Source organism: Panthera onca, chromosome F2, assembly GCF_046562875.1.
Source record: "Panthera onca isolate mPanOnc1 chromosome F2, mPanOnc1 haplotype 2, whole genome shotgun sequence".
Taxonomy (NCBI): Eukaryota; Metazoa; Chordata; class Mammalia; order Carnivora; family Felidae; genus Panthera; species Panthera onca.
This window is the reverse complement of record NC_138356.1, coordinates 70,450,813-70,466,348: the sequence shown is the minus strand read 5'-3', so window position 1 is coordinate 70,466,348 and position 15,536 is coordinate 70,450,813. Positions and strand designations below refer to the sequence as shown.

The window sequence follows — 15,536 nt, the reverse complement described above, 5'->3', positions numbered from 1 at the left end:
TAGTAGGACCCCCAGTGCTCAGCCACGTCGGGAGGAAGCAGACGGGCGGGCTGCGAGAAGGCACACGCGACTGACGTGAGTAGCTCCTGCGACACGGGGAGCGGATCTGAGACGCGAGGCAGCCCCATGGGTCACAAAGAGCAAGACCGGGACTCCAGGGCTGCCTCGACTCCCAGGCGCCTGATGCCATGACCACGGGAGTGTTCGGTAAAGAGCGGATCTTGTGTGAGCAAGAAAGACACAAAGTGAGAACTGTCAGCGGGGCGGGGCTTAGGGAAACCTGTGCCAGGACAGACAGAACAGAGAATAGCTCTTATGGTCACTCCACTGGGCACCTCATTTAAATATTTTTTTATGTTTACTTATTTTTGAGAGAGAGAGAGACAGAGACAGAGCACGAGCAGGGGAGGGGCGGAGGGAGAGGGAGACACGGAATCCCAAGCGGGCTCCAGGCTCCAAGCTGTCAGCACAGAGCCCGACGCGGGGCTCGAACTCATGAACCATGAGATCATGACCTGAGCCGAAGTCGCACGCTTAACAGACTGAGCCACCCAGGCACACCAACCGGACACCTTACTTTAAAGATGGGACTGTGAAGGTTCAAAATTGTCGGCCAGGACCCGACACGTAAAGAGGAGCTTTGGGGCCAAGGCAATCAAACCTCCGTACAGCCTGTGGCCTGTGGCCCAAGACGTGCGTCCACCATGCATCTTAGACTGCTCAGGCTGCGTAACTAAACTCCAGAGGCCACGTGGCTTGCACAGCAGACATTTATTTTCTCGCAGCTCTGGAGGCAAGAAGTCTGAGGCCAAGGTTCTGGCCCCTTTGGTCTCTGGTGAGAGCTCTCTTCTCCGCGGACAGACAGCCACCTTCTTGCTACGTCCTCACGAGACACGAGGTGCAGCTCTCCCACGAGCTCTGCCACCTCTCTTCTTAGAAAGACACTAAGCCGATCAGACCAGGGCCTCACCCTCGAGTAAGCTTCTGTACTCCCTGTGCTCAAAAACAGCCACACTGGGGGTAGGGTAGAGAGCGTACAGACATTTAGTCCATAACACTACACAAATACAGTTGTTTGAATGCTATCTCCCCCAGTGTGTTTATCCACTGTTGTCTCCGCAGAGCTGGGGCACCACCCGGCTCACGGTGGGGATGCGGACCAGGGTAGGAGGACGGGGAGGAGTGGCTGTATCCTGCCAGGGCCACCACAGCAGGTGCTGGGGAGGGGGACTCGGAGAGGGAGACCTCCACCCGGGCAGCAGCCATAGAGCAGCCCCGTGATCCCCTCATCCCTTTCCCCCAAGAGGCACTGGGGAGAGAAAGACCCTCATCTTCAGAAGAAAAATCTGGGAGACGGGGAAAGGAAGACGGCAGAGAAAAATCACGGGAGAGGGGCACACGGACACACAGATGCGGAGGTGAGGGGCCGCAAAGAGACAGTCCAGACAGGCTGCAGGTCAGATTCGGATTCGGAAGATGCACGTTCGAACTTGAGATGCAGCAGGCAGCAGGGAGGCCTCACCAACACCACCTCTCTGAGTCTGCAGTCCACTCATCTGTGAAATACGGCGTCCCGGTCTCTGCTCAGCCTGCTCTCACAGGATGCCACTCAGAGCAGGTGGCTTAGATGACAGACATTCATCTCTCCCGGTCCTGGCGGCTGGACATCCAAGACGTGCTGGCAGATTTCAGGTCCTGGTGTGCAAAAGACAGTCTTCCGGTTTGTGGCCTTACACTGCAGAGAGTGGAGAGAAGCCTGTCCCTCTCTCTCTCTCTCTCTCTCTCTCTCTCTCTGGTCCTTTTATAAGAACACTAATCGCATTGTGAGGGCTCCACCCTCATGACCTCATCACCTCTCAGAGGCCCCACCTCCTGAGGCCATTGCATTCGGGATTAGGGTTTCAACATACGGATTTGGGGTGGCACCGGTAAGCGGTCCACGACCAGGGGATCCAGACGGCCGGTCTCCGTTTCCAGATTTCTTTCAGGGCAAGAAATAAAGGTGGCTCTTCCCTCCTTTACACTTGAGCACCCTGCGCACTGGGATGCTGCAGGTTCTGAGTAAATAGTCGTGGACGAAAAGACAGGAGAAAAGACGAGGGAGAACTTTACAAACTGAAAGTCCGTAAGCGCATGGCAGTGCTTATCATGTTTCCCAAAGCAGACCGGGGGGCCCTCGAAAGAGGAGTACTTTCCAGCCATCGAAAGAATGAAATCCTGCCGTTTGCAACAATGTGGGTGGAACTGGAGGGTATTATGCTAAGTGAAAAAAGTCGGAGAAAGACAAGTATCATATGACTTCACTCGTATGTGGAATTTAAGATACAAGACAGATGAACATAAGGGAAGGGAAGCAAAGATAACATAAAAGCAGGGAGGGGGACAAACCGTAAGAGACTCTTAAATACAGAGAACAAACTGAGGGTTGCTGGCAGGGTGTTGGGTGGAGGGAAGGGCTAAATGGGCAAGGGGCCCGAAGGAGGGCACTTGTTGGGATGAGCACTGGGTGTTATACGTAACTGATGAATCACGAAATTCTATTCCTGCAAACATTATTATATTATATTACATGTTAACTAACTTGGATTTAAATTTTTAAAAATAATTAAAAAAATATTTTTAAAAAGATGCTCAAATCTAAAAAAAAAAAAAGCAAAAACAAAAGAAAGAAAGAGGAGTACTTTTTACGTTGTTTCCGACTCTCTGGCCCAAACTCCAAGCACCTCAAATTCAGTCAGCCCGAGAAAACACTGCCCATGCACGTCCTGCACTCCTGTCCCGATGCCAAAAGCTGGGACTAGACACAGAGGGCAAGACCCGTAGCCTCCTCAGAAAATATTTCCAGTGCAGGGGAAAGAGATGATATTCAAGAAAGTTGTATGCTGCTTCTGGAGACAATGAAGCCCACGGGGGAGATAATAAGAGCCAAAGTTACAAAGCCTGGCCTTTAATAATAATCACAATAATTATCGCGCATAACGATAACTGTAGTGGTTGTCCATCTGTGTGGCCAGCTGCTGGACTGGTGGGACCGAGAGAGTCCCAGAAGCACTTTCGTGTTCAGGGGATAGCCCGGACACCAGGCACTGCCTCGGCCTAAGCCCACGGTAGCATCACTGGGGAAGCTCAGCGTCTGCTGGTGTGGCAGATATTATCAGAAAAAAACAAAATTAGGTGCATTTTCCCCTAGACTTACGAATCCCTCTTCTGCATTTGCCCTCACATTTTGACATTAACTGAACTCTGTCTTCACTACTAAAAATAAACTCCAGGTCAAATGCAATGAGCCAAAAACCTCAATATGAAACCACAAGAAACAGAGTAATAGTAAAATGGGCTAATAGCAGAGGTGTTCTGAAAAAACGTTTCTGTTTCAAGCCCAGAGTCCCAAGTGGGCCAAGAGTTCCTGCGGCGCTGCAGGCAGTGAACACAGGAAGCAGCCTGTGGCTAGAGAAGACCAGGGTGGGCTCGTGCCCACGGTGAGGCAGGCACGCAGGCAGGCACGCAGGCACGAGCTCTCAGATGCCCTCTCCCCAAAAGTCAGGGTCAGGGGGCAGCTTGAGAATACCAATCAGGCAGGAGCCGGGAGGTGCTCCCAGGGGGCGCTGGTGCCAGGGGAGGAGTCCAGAAGAGCAAGGTGAGGGTCAGAGGGAAGAAGTCAAGCCTGTGTGCATGTCCAAGGAAGGGCCGGGATGAGAGGATAACCTGTCAGAAGCAGACAGGTGAGGAAGGAAGTGGAGGAGAAGCCAGTAATAAGGGCTCCCTTTTTTGCTGAGCATTTTCTCAGGCCAGCTTTGGGATCCTCAAGACCAACCCGAGGTGGGGCTGGTCCATTCTGCGGCTGAGAAACGAGAACTTGGAGAACGGAAAGGACCTGTCCATGGTCACAGGGGGCGTGGCGGGGGGGAGCAGCGAGAATGCAGGTATACTGTGGGATCTCTGTTCCACGGCAGGCTCACGGAAGGCAGGGGTGCAGGTGGGCGGGCCCCCAGTGGAACAGCAGTGCCTTCAGGATGGGCAGAACCACATGCACAAGCACGGTGCTGACGCCTTTCTCAGAGCCCCTGGCACAGAGCAGCCCTGCCCGGACCCGTTCAGGACGGTGCACCTCCGAGCGCCAGCACGGCCTCCTGCTCCCTCCACGTGCTCCCAACAGCTGAGTTCTGGGGAAATTCCTTCCCCATCATCCCAGACAGATCGGTCCAGCCTCTCCTCTGTCCACAGAATGCAGGCGACGCTGCTCACTTCTGCCGTGGCTATGGCCATAAGAGACGGCTCAATGCGTCTCCCAGCTCCCCCTACCCAGCGACTGGAGACCCATCATCCCCTGACCCTCGAATGGAACAGCTGGAACAGCTGGAACACCAGCCCTAATTCCAGGTGCCACGGGAAAAACAGTGACCGCAGAAGAGGCACCTGCACTAGTCCTGCTTCCAAAGTCGGCCGCCCGGATCAGGAGCAGGGGCTCTGGAAGCAAAACGCAAGGACTGGCTGAATGCACAAGGACCAAGGAGCACACGACAGCTTCCACAGGAGGCCTGTCAGCTGCACTCGGTGCAGACGAGTTCCGTCCCCAAAGTGGGAAATCGGATCCTGACGTGGAAATGCGGGATAGGAGGGCACTGGGGTGCTGAGCACAGGATGCGGGCGCTTCCCAACCGCAAAGCAGCTCGGCTCCTACTGACATGCGCCTTCCAAGAGCCTCAGGCTGCAGCACCCTCTCTGCAAAGCCTCCCCAGTGGACAAGAGCCCCTCTGTGCCCTCCATGCCCGTGGGGAGTCTGGAGAACCCAGATGTGTGTCGGTCCCCCCACACTGGGTGAAGAGCAGGGTCTCCCGCTCACCGTCATGTATGTCACGGGACTGCCGGGGACACAGGAGATCAGAGATACAAATGCACCCGGGACACAGTTAAGACACAAGAGAAAAGACACCAGGAGCATATGAACACCATCCCCTGCTATCCTGTCAGCCTGACTTCCTACCTGTCTTCTCACAAGCCCCCACTTGGATCAGGTTTCCTTTTTTCTATGTGACTTATTCTTTTCAACATCTTGCGGGTTTTTTTGTTTTGTTTTTATTTCAACTGACCTCTTTCTTTGTTGTCAGTCTTTAGAAACTTTCTTCTTTTGGTTCTCTCTCTCTTTCTCTTACTCTCTGCTTCCTCCTTTTCAATTATTCATTCCTTTTGTCCTTTCAACATCCACAAGAGTGTCAGGGGGGGTGTCGGGATGGGTAAGATGGTCTTTTTCTCTCACGAGTGACTGGGGGCACAGGCTCGGGTGGGGGAGAGAATGACGTGGTATGAGGGAAGCACGCCCTAGAGCGCCGGCGACAGTCTGGAAGAGGAAGTAATCAACTCTGCACGGGTAAGGGGTTGTCTGTGTAGCATGCACAAGCCATTGCCCAGACAGACCTGGCGGTAGGTGAAAAGCAGAGACAAGAGCAGACCACGGACTTCAAAATAGCCTGCTGCCTGGAAGGAACCGTACACAGTATAGTTAATGAATTAAAAAAACAAAACCCTAGCGCTCCTGGGGGGCTCAGTCCATTAAGCATGTGACTCTTGGTTTCTGCTCAGTTCATGATCTCACAGTTTGTGAGTTTCAAGCCCCACACTGGGCTCTGCGCTGTGTGGAGCCTGCTTGGGATTCTCTCTCTCTGCGCCTCCCCTGCGTATGTGCTTGCTCTCTTTCTCTCTCTCTCTCTCTCTCTCAAAATAAATAAATAAACTTAAAAGAAAAAGAAAAAACCACCCTCCTGTTTTGGAGCATTTCCTCCTCCATGCCAGGCAGCCGGCTGAACTATCTCCACTATCTCGTTCAATACCCACGACATCCTCTTGAGGCAAGAGCTAATACGATCCCTATCTTACAAATGAGGAAACCGAGGCTGGGAGCAGCTGAGAGATTCACCCGAGACGAGGCAAGTGGCAAAATCAGGAAAACTGGGGTCTGCCCGAATCCCAGGCTTTCAGCTCTTCCTTCCCCCGAGGCAGCCTCTGGCTTGGTGTGACCGAGCATTCAATGTACGGAGGCGGGAAGCAGGCAGCCCCAAAAGGAGCTTTGCTCCCCACGCACTTCCTCACGCTCCTCCGGTGCCGTCCCCGCACGTCTCAGCAGGACAGCCAGAGCACCCGTCACCTTCTGCCAGGAGGAAAGGCTTGGGGTAGCCCCCCTAGGAGGTGGTGGGCTCCGTCCTCGGCCAGGGCCAGAGGGAGAGCTCCGAAAGCACAGCACTGAGGCCCCTGAACACCGAGAACCAGGTCCCGTGTGTCAAGGTGAGATTACGGGAAGCCAGCTTCTCAAACCAGCACAGGAAGCGAGGCCAAGAAGTCAAGAACCACACCCCAACTTGTGTTGCAGGAGATCACCGATTCCCGAGGCCTTTTTTTTTTTTTTTTTTTGCTCCATAAAGCTCAAGAGAAGAAATCTCTTACCTTTAGTCTCCAAATCCCACAATGGTCTGGCTTTAGTTCAGGGAAGGACTGTTCTCAAGTTCCTCTAGAGTACCAGAGGGATGCGTATTTTTTTCAGATTGAAGGCACCAAAATCTCAGGTAGGACAGGATTCTGTAAACATGCAAGAAAAGGACCGAGAATTATTAGTATTAATGCTTATACAAAATGGATGAGATGTTTCAATCCTGTGAAAAACTACCAAGTGCATATTAATACATGCTAAATGAGAAACTTCAGAAGAGCAGACATTTACTGAGCAACCACTATGTGCCAAGCACCGTGTTAGACATTCCACTGCATTAAGCCATTTAATCCTATAAGACCAGTTTCGATGGCTCCATATTTCAGAAGTCACCTAAGAGGCCAGGCCAGAACTGAAAGTCAGGTCTTCCTGACTCCAAAGCCCTGGCTGATCGATCACGTTTTCCTCCCCCGCTAAAGCTTTTCCATTCACCTGAGTCCAGGAAGTCTGGGTAGAGGGAAATGAGAAACACACCCAGTAACTCCATTCTGAGAATGTCCTGTCCCCAGATGCCCAGCCCATTGCACAGATGATGGGGGTAATATGAACCCTGGAAGCTGTGTCAGATTAACTTCGATGTAAGCTTTATCTGAGCTCAACACTGTCATCTGGTAACATGTGATCGGTAGACATCATGCATTACTCAGGGAACAAAAAATGTAGCTTCACCAGGGATTCTTATCCTAACTGATAATCGGCCCAAAGGGCTGGGGGAAAGGGGCGAGGGGGCCGCTGCTGGTCTTACCAGCTCTGGAGGGCCCTCCTAAGGCACCTGAAGCAGAGCCAAATCACATTTACAACGGAGTGATTCTCCCCGTTCCAGACCTCCCTCTTGTACCCCAAAGACCCCCGGCACCCTGGCCGCCAAATCACCAAGAAGATGGAGCTAGTGAACACAGGCTCAGAATAAGACTGACAAATTGTGCATTTACCCTCAAGTGGGGGAACAGCTGGAGAAACACGCTCACCCCACAGCCACAGCAGAGGCCAGGTGGCTTGGATTCCCCACTGTCCACTCCTTCTCTCTCCTCCAGGAAAAATTTGGCCGCAGGTTGCTTCTCTGAGGCCCCCTGGTTGTCACACTCCTCCCCTGGACGTGTTAGTATCGCAGACGGACCCACAGCAGTTCTGCAAGCCCAGGAGTGCCTGTCTCCTCCCACCAGGTGCTGGGCTTGCCCGTCCGTCCAGCCCCAGCACCCAGCACCCACCAAAAGGGGCTCAACCCCCAGCACTCAGGGAAGTCCCTTGACTGGCAACCCGCTCATAAGGAAGCCCTCCTGGGCACATCTACACTCCAGCTACTGGCGCCTCCCTATTTTTAAGGCACTTTTGTGCCTTACTGTCAAAATGCATTCACCTTATTCCCTGGAGAGGGCAAGAGCCCAGCTCCCTGGTTGTTAGACCACCTGGATTGGCATCCCAGGTCTACCAGAGCCTTCTTAGGGGCTGGAGCAAGTTACCCTCTGAGCCTCAGTTTCTCATCTTAACGTTTATTCATTTTTGAGAGACAGAGAGACACCGAATGCAAGCAGGGGAGGAACAGAGAGGGAGAGGAAGCAGGCTGCAGGCTCTGAGCTGTCAGCACAGAGCCCGACGCGGGGCTCGAACTCACGGAGTGTGAAATCACGACCTGAGCTGAAGTTGGACGCTTCACCGACTGGGCCACCCAGGTGCCCCTTAAAGGTTTGTTAGTGTCAAGTGAGAGCCTCTGCAGAGCTTAGCATGGGGCCAGACCTGTTGTGAATACTCAGAAATGTCCACTATTATGAACGCCATTTAAGCAAATGCTCGGGTCTTAACTTCGTAGTCTCCTCCCAGTAAGGAGGAAAAGGCCTCCCCTCCTCCTGTCTCAGCACGATGACTTGGTGTAGGGGCTCGGTCCTTGGGGCCAAGGGAACAAGCGAAGCCCTGGGAATCCGTGCAGTGGGTTAACACTCAGCCATCCTCCGGCTGTGCCTCCAGCAGTAAACGGCGGTACGCACGAGAGGTGCTCTACGGACAGGAAGGCAGGAGAGAACCGTACTGGATCAAGCTAACGGCGTCATTTACAAGCACCATCGGTACAGGGCACCTTGCCGAGGCATATCCCCACAGGACCACCCCGAGCACTCACCATGACCCCAGGACGGCAGGGCACAGCATGAGCCCCATCTCCATCTTACAGACCTGGAAACTAACGGTCGGAGGGGCTACGGAGGCTGCCCGACACCCAGTTGTGACTCCGCAGCCGAATCACCACTTTGCAAGCTCACTGCTTCCTCCTGGAGAGAACAGCGGCGGTAATACGCATCAGCTCCTGCGGAACAAGAACCTCTTTCCAAGGCAACCAAATTGATGAATGTTTTTAATTACCGTTTTAAACCACACACACAGAGCAATGTTCCATGGAAAATGAGGAACCAGAACTTCCAAGTTTCTCCCAGGGGCCAGTCCAGCCAGGTGCTGGCTGCCAGAGCCGGGGGTGGGGAGTCGTGCGCCGGCCAGGGCGGTCAAGGTGGGGACGGTCACAGTCCTGCCTCAAGGCACTGAGCCTGACAGCCGGTGTGGTCACTTCCCACCCACAGAGACAAGCCAGGGATAAAGGGGACCGGTCCAGCACAGGGTGACAGGAGTCTCTTGGCTACTCCTCAGGAATCCATCAATGGCAGCAGAGGAGAGAGCTGGGTGCTTAGGGAAGTCTGACACGTCGCTTGTGCTGGGGCCTGGATGAGGCGGCTGCTACTCCCAGAACGAACGTCCTGCCTGACACTCTGTCTCAAGGACGGGACATTAACCTGCTCTGCAGGTGACAGAGATACCCTGCATCTGAACCAGGGGGCCTTGGGCTTTCTTAGGATGCTGATAACGCTTCCCTGATGTGGCCTGGGATCACTGCTGGGGCCCAATGCTGTGTCCAAATGAATAAGGAATCAGAGTGCCCACGACCCCAAGGTCCCGAGGAAGTGAGAGGCAGACTGGGGCACAGAGACGGGCCCTCTCCTATTGTGCTCAGGGCCCTCCCTGGCTCTGCCAGTGGAATTGCAAGTGTGTCCTGTGCCCAGGGGTCCTCTGCTCTACAACCCAGAGGCAGGGCCATATCATCTTCCTGTCTCCGACAGGAAGGTGAGGGCACAGGGTATAACCTACAGCACTGAATAACTAACGATCGGGAGCATATCATCGGGTCATTTGGCCTCGAATGCCACTTATATGCTGCCTGGGCAATGGAGCCAACTGGGTACGCTGACGGCAGCCAGGACCAGCCACTTGGAGGTGGGGGCCCTGGGCTGCTTGGCAGGAGAGAGAGCTGGCCGTGAAATGAAAGACTACACAGGGATCCCTGACTTGGAAATCATCAAAATGCCACCGAGGTGGACTACGGCACCTGCAGAAGTAGAGGACGGGACAGCTGTCCCCAGGAAGCCCCTGAGAGCAGGCGCCAGCCTTGGGATGTGTTTACTCCCTCTGGAAAAGGCCTGGGGAAAGGACTCTCCTGGAAAGTCAGCAAAGCCAGACAAGCCGGTGAAAGCCTCCAGCCTGGCTCCGCACGGGGCCCCAGCAGTGATCCAGAAGGACATCAGAGGTATTATCAGTGTTGCCCCCAATTCTATGAGGTCCAGCAGGGCTGAACGCAGAGGTGACATGTGCACTCAGGACACAGGCTGCTGGGGTCCGAGCTAGTCCTACCAGCTAATAGCTGTGCACCCTGGGCAGTTTACTTGACCCCTCTGATCACCACGTGTTAATCAGGACTCATAAGAGCAGTTACCTTTGCGGGCTGGGGCAAGGATGCATGCAGGAGATGAGCTAAGTAAGGCGCCTGGTTCAGAGCAAGTGCTTGACTAACACCTGGTTATTCTCAGGGTCTATGTGCCATCATTATCCGTGTTGCTGGGCACACAGACCAGACAGTCTTGGATTTGAATCCCAGCTCTGCCACTTCCCAGGAAGGTGTCCGTGGACCATTCACTTGACCTTCCTACGCCGTAGTTTGATTACAAACCAGCCCTGCAGGACCGCCAAGGATTACAGAGCATGGAGAAAAGCAAGCGGTACAGTATGGACTTTCAGGAATGAAGGCCCCAACCCACACCGAAGGACGTTCTACAGAGCGACTGGCCTGGACTCGTCCAAAACATCAAGGTCAAGAACAGCCAGGGGACCGTTCCAAGATAAAGGGAGGCTGAGGAGACATGGCCACTGAGAGAGCAGTGGTGATCCGCAATCAGGAAAGCGTGGTCCCAAAGCCCATTACCGGGACAGGTGATGAAACTGTGTGTGGCCTGTGGATTGAATGATACAAGTGTAGCCCCGCTCAATGTCCTGCATTCGATTGTTTGATTGTCACCTGGTGGTTCGTGAGAGGATGTCCTGGATCTTAGCAAACACACACTGAATATTTAGGGATAAAAGGCATGTCTACAACTTACTCTCAGGTGGTTGAGACAAAAACTGTGTGTGTGTACGTGTGTGTGTGTGTGTGTGTGTGTGTGTGTGTGAGAGAGAGAGAGAGAGAGAGAGAGAGAGAGAGAGAGAGAGAGAGAGAAGGGGTCCCGGTGGAGTGTGGATTAACAATTGCTGAATCGGACTGTATGGTAGGTTCTCTGTATCATCCCTGCAATTCTTTCCGCCAGTTTAAAGCCACATCAGGATGAAAGGTGACAGACAGCCCAGGAGCAGGACAGGAGACACGGACCTGCTGGGCTGGCCTCAACCATGCACGCATGGCCAAACACAAGCCTTTCCCACAAAAACCATGGCACCTCAGGTACAAATGTTACAACGGATTGTGCAGAAAACTACAAAGGCTGAAGCTGGAATTCAATTTGCACCTCCACCCCCTCCTGCCAAGGAAAAGAAAGACAAATGGATGCCTCCTCTGTTACTATGCCCCAGGGCCTGGCTTGGCGGCCTGCATGGGAGGCATCAGGCACTGAGCCGGTGGCAGGGGAGGGTGGGGGAGGAGACAAGAGCAGCAGTGCCCTTGGAGGGGGCAGGGCAGCCAAGGCTGGTGTTCACTATGTGCCAGGTGGTGTTAAAAGAACTTTCTGCACCTGATCCTCCCAAGACACCTTGTGGCAAATGCTATCATTATTCTCAGCTCATGCTGTAGGAAACCAAGGCTGGAGGGAAGCTCCCTCGGGGTTTCATCTGCAGCGGCTGGGGGGGCGGCTGGGATTGGAGCCCAGACCGCCTCCACTGGATTTCCACAGGCAAAAGGGAGGTGGGCCCCATGGGAAACAGAGCAGCCAGCACTAAGTCCAGCCCCTCCCCTGCAGCCGAGGCCACCTGCCTGGCCATGCAGAGGTCTCAATGCAGCAGGGAGCTACAGGGAGCCGAGACCCCAGGCTCCCCTCAGCGCTGGCCCAGCACTGCACACAGTAGGTGCTCAGCACTTGTTTGTAGAGGCACGCACATTCGTCTTCTTTTGCAAGGAGTCCAGCAATGCACGGACAAGAAGACCCAACAACCCAGGACATGGGTGCCACCAGGGAAGAGAAACAGTTTCGGGGACGTGGACAGGTAGGGGTCTTCGTGAGGAACCTTTTTATCCCTTCTGAGTTTCACCTTGTGAATAACTTGTGTAATCAAGAAGGTTTTGTTGTTGTTGTTGTTTTTAATGTTTATTTATTTTTGAGAGAGAGGGAGAAAGCAGGGGAGGGGCAGAGAGAAAGGGAGACACAGAATTTGAAGCAGGGTCAAGGCTCTGAGCTGACAGCACAGAGCCCAATGCGGGGCTTGAACTCATGAACCACGAGATCACCACCACCTGAGCTGAAGTCGGACGCTTAACCGACGGAGCTACCCAGGAGGCCCCCCGTGTTTTGTGTTTTTAATACAAAGGAGGCAAAAGAAATCGACCGGGATGCTGTGTAAGCAGGGAGCCATGGCGTGCGGCACGACAAGCTGGGGCACAGCTGTCACTCCCCGCACACCCTCCGGCTTTCAGAGGCTGAGGCACGGCAATGGCAATGACTGAAAGCCCGGGAGAAGCAGCACCACCCCTTGCACTAGGCAGGGGTAGATTCGCTCGCCAAAGAGGCCGGCCCAGGGGTCCTGAATCCCCAGAGGTGCTGTTTACGGCAACACGGGAAAGCCACCCAACATAACCCTATCACGCTTGTCCAACTGTCACACGCGCCGGGAACCGCGAGCAGTGCCGCCGTCCCTACGGTGACCCGGGAGGTGGGCGGGACTCACACAGTCTCTCAAAAGACAGAGGCACGGAATGATGAGGAAAGGTGCTCCCCACCAAGGACACAGAAGTCTAGCTCCAGAAACTGGGCTCTGAGACCCTACGTGTCCACCCCTGGAGGATGAGTGAGGACCCACCACTGTCCCGCGGAGAAAGCATTTGGGGTCAGAGATGGCCAGCTTCCAGACCAGCTATCCAAGGCGGCCCCACACCATTCGGCTGATAAGCGACACAGAAACTGTGTGCAAATCCTCCCATGGAAACCGAGGGTGCGGTGGCGGAGGACGGCGTGGAGGAGGGAGGTTTCTGCAGGGTCAGCCTTCCCAGGCGCTTTCCCCTGAAACCTGGAAGCATCTTACCTCCTGGCCTTCCACCTCAGACTCTCCTGTGTGTACCCACAGTTATATTCAACTTTCCCTTACAAACACCCTCCCACCTCCCCCCGACCCCAAAGGTGTTATTAAATCAACCCCAAAGGTAAATAGTTTTCATTTCTCCAACCCCAAAAACCTCCCTTCCTGCCAGCGCACTCAGGTCTCGTCACCCAGAACATCAAAGCCATTGCTTTCGGTAAAAGCCTCTCGGATCATCAGGTGATGTGTGCAGATAAAAACAACCTGCCACATGCCAGGCTGTGCCCCCTGTGGGGTGGCGAGCGGGCTGGGAAAAAACAGCGAACTACGGGCAGCCAACAGCTGGCCCCTTTGTCCAGGTCCAAATCTGCCCGGTGACCGTAAGGGTCCCTTCCCTCCCACTCCAGGCCTCTCACAGAGGAAGGGGGTTGGGCCGAGCAACCTTAGGGTCTCTTTCAGATCTAACATTCACTGATTCTGTCGCCTCCTCCCTGCTCAGAGTCTGTACTTCCTGAACTGTGATGACAGCTCATTTACATACAGGAAAAAAAAAAGACTACGTGGTCGCTTACACCCTGGGCTGTAGTTTTTGGTGACTCAGAGGAGAAATACATATTTCCATTCAGCTCAAAAAAGGCATCCCTCCATTCTCCAACTGCCCAAATGATGCAAGTCGCTGGGCCAATGGGACCCCTGGGGAAGTTCCAGGCTACTGGGAGCCCAAACGTCAGTGAATGTAAGTTAAACGAGGGAATTTCCCAGGGCGGACAGGTGCGCTGACAGGTGGGCTGGGTGGAGATTCCCCTCCCCGAGTAAAACACCCCTTACCCATTCATTCTCCATCGTAATATGTCTACATTCCTTAGGGGGGCCCAGAAAACACTGGGCTTAACCCTGGCCCAGGGCCCACCATCCGGGAAGTCACACCCCCAGCATGAAGATCACCTCTTCCAGGAAGGCAGTGTTGAACCACCAATGTTGAAAGTGCCTTAAACCCCCTGACTGTAAGCTGCATAAGAGCAGCAATGGTGCCTGATGCGCAATAGCTCCAAACACCTTTGCCAACACGGTAAATACTCGCTGAATGAATTAATCCCACGGCTTCCATAAAGCTGAGGCAATTCTATCCCCCAAAAGAGTGGGTGCCTGTTGTGTGCTAGGTACTGGGGAAGAAATGGTGAACGCAGCAGACAATTATGCTCACAGCCATCGACCAAAGCAGCTGCTGACAGTGCTGGCAGAAGATTACCTCCAGCTGTCAGCCCTCTTTGGAGACTGCCCTGGCTGAGGACAATGACCTTGCTCAAGGTTGTGCATCCTTCCAACCGAGCACATGTGCAATGACTGGTCAACCCGTTATCTCAATTCTGGCCCATTCCAAAGGGCCATTCCAGCTCTAGAGCGCCCATGGGTTGGCTGAGGCCTTTGCTGGGAGACTGGTACAGGCTGACCTCGTCCTCTGCCCACTCTTGAATTCTTCCCCCTGGGCTGCGCAGCTGTGGATGCCAAAAGCATGCCGTAATAAACATCTGGCTGACTGATCTACAGCTCAGCATCTGCTTTCCAGGGAACCCAACCTGCATCAAGAAGATTCTTCGGATGGATGCTCAGGCCCGGCGACACCAGGATGAAGCCTCCGGGAGCAGGACAAGCAAAGAGTTCATTCCTAGATGGCAGCTGCTTCCTTGGAGCGCCCCATTGGCCAGGATGCTGGAGGCTGGGCTCGTGGCTATAAGCAATGAGTGAGAGCTCTAAGGCAGCAAACACCTGTTCGTAATGGTGGCTGGAATGTGTGCATGAATCCCAGATCCTTCACGTAGAGACCCGTTTTCTTGCTCCTTTTCCCCCCAGGCACCCAGTGCAGGAAAGGAGCTTGGTGAAATGTCTGATGAACGGTTAGATGATGACCAGATGGATAAACGGATGGATGGACAGACTTGCCTTACTGAACAAGGAAGTCACACCCAGGGAAGCTACACAACAAATGGAAGGTAACAACGATTTGGGGTCAAAGTAGGTAATTAGCGTAAAGCGTTTGTCACGGTTCTCAAGAAGCATTAATGAAGATGCTGAGGAAGCCACCCATGGGGACCTTCCTGGAGAAGGTGAGCAGCTTGGAAGTGACAGAATGGAGGAAGGCACATGAAATAAGAGAAATGAGACATCAGCATTAGAGAACTGAGTCCTGACGCTGCTCATTAGACATGGAGTAAAATAAACACCCTCTTCACGGGGCCTCCGTGACAGCCCAGAGACGGAAAGTAGAGACAGCGTCTCCAGCCATAACATCCGTCACTATGAAAGCGGGCCAGGACGTTCCCATCACTAGCGGAGGCAGCAGCCAATGGAGGGTCCTGAAAATAGTACTGTGGTTTGGAGACTTAATCCTATAGAGACAGGAAGCCATCGAGGTTGAGGAACAGAGGCACTACGTGACAGAACGGATGCGAGATTTCTTAAATAATCCATCCCTTAGGTTGTTGGCGGTTGATTCGAACCCCTAGTCTGCTCTGCTCCTCAGGCAGAT

At 53.7% G+C, this 15,536-nt stretch overlaps 1 long non-coding RNA gene across 27 annotated transcripts in view; it reads right to left on the bottom strand.

The window, feature by feature from the left end:
- Window positions 1–15,536, bottom strand: part of LOC132664522 (uncharacterized) — a 368,888-nt gene that overhangs the window by 215,055 nt on the left and 138,297 nt on the right. For all 27 annotated transcript variants that reach the window (XR_014136591.1, XR_014136587.1, XR_014136575.1 and 24 more), the window contains one exon: window positions 6,439–6,570. This is a non-coding gene — a long non-coding RNA (uncharacterized LOC132664522). The remainder of the gene's footprint in view (window positions 1–6,438; window positions 6,571–15,536) is intronic.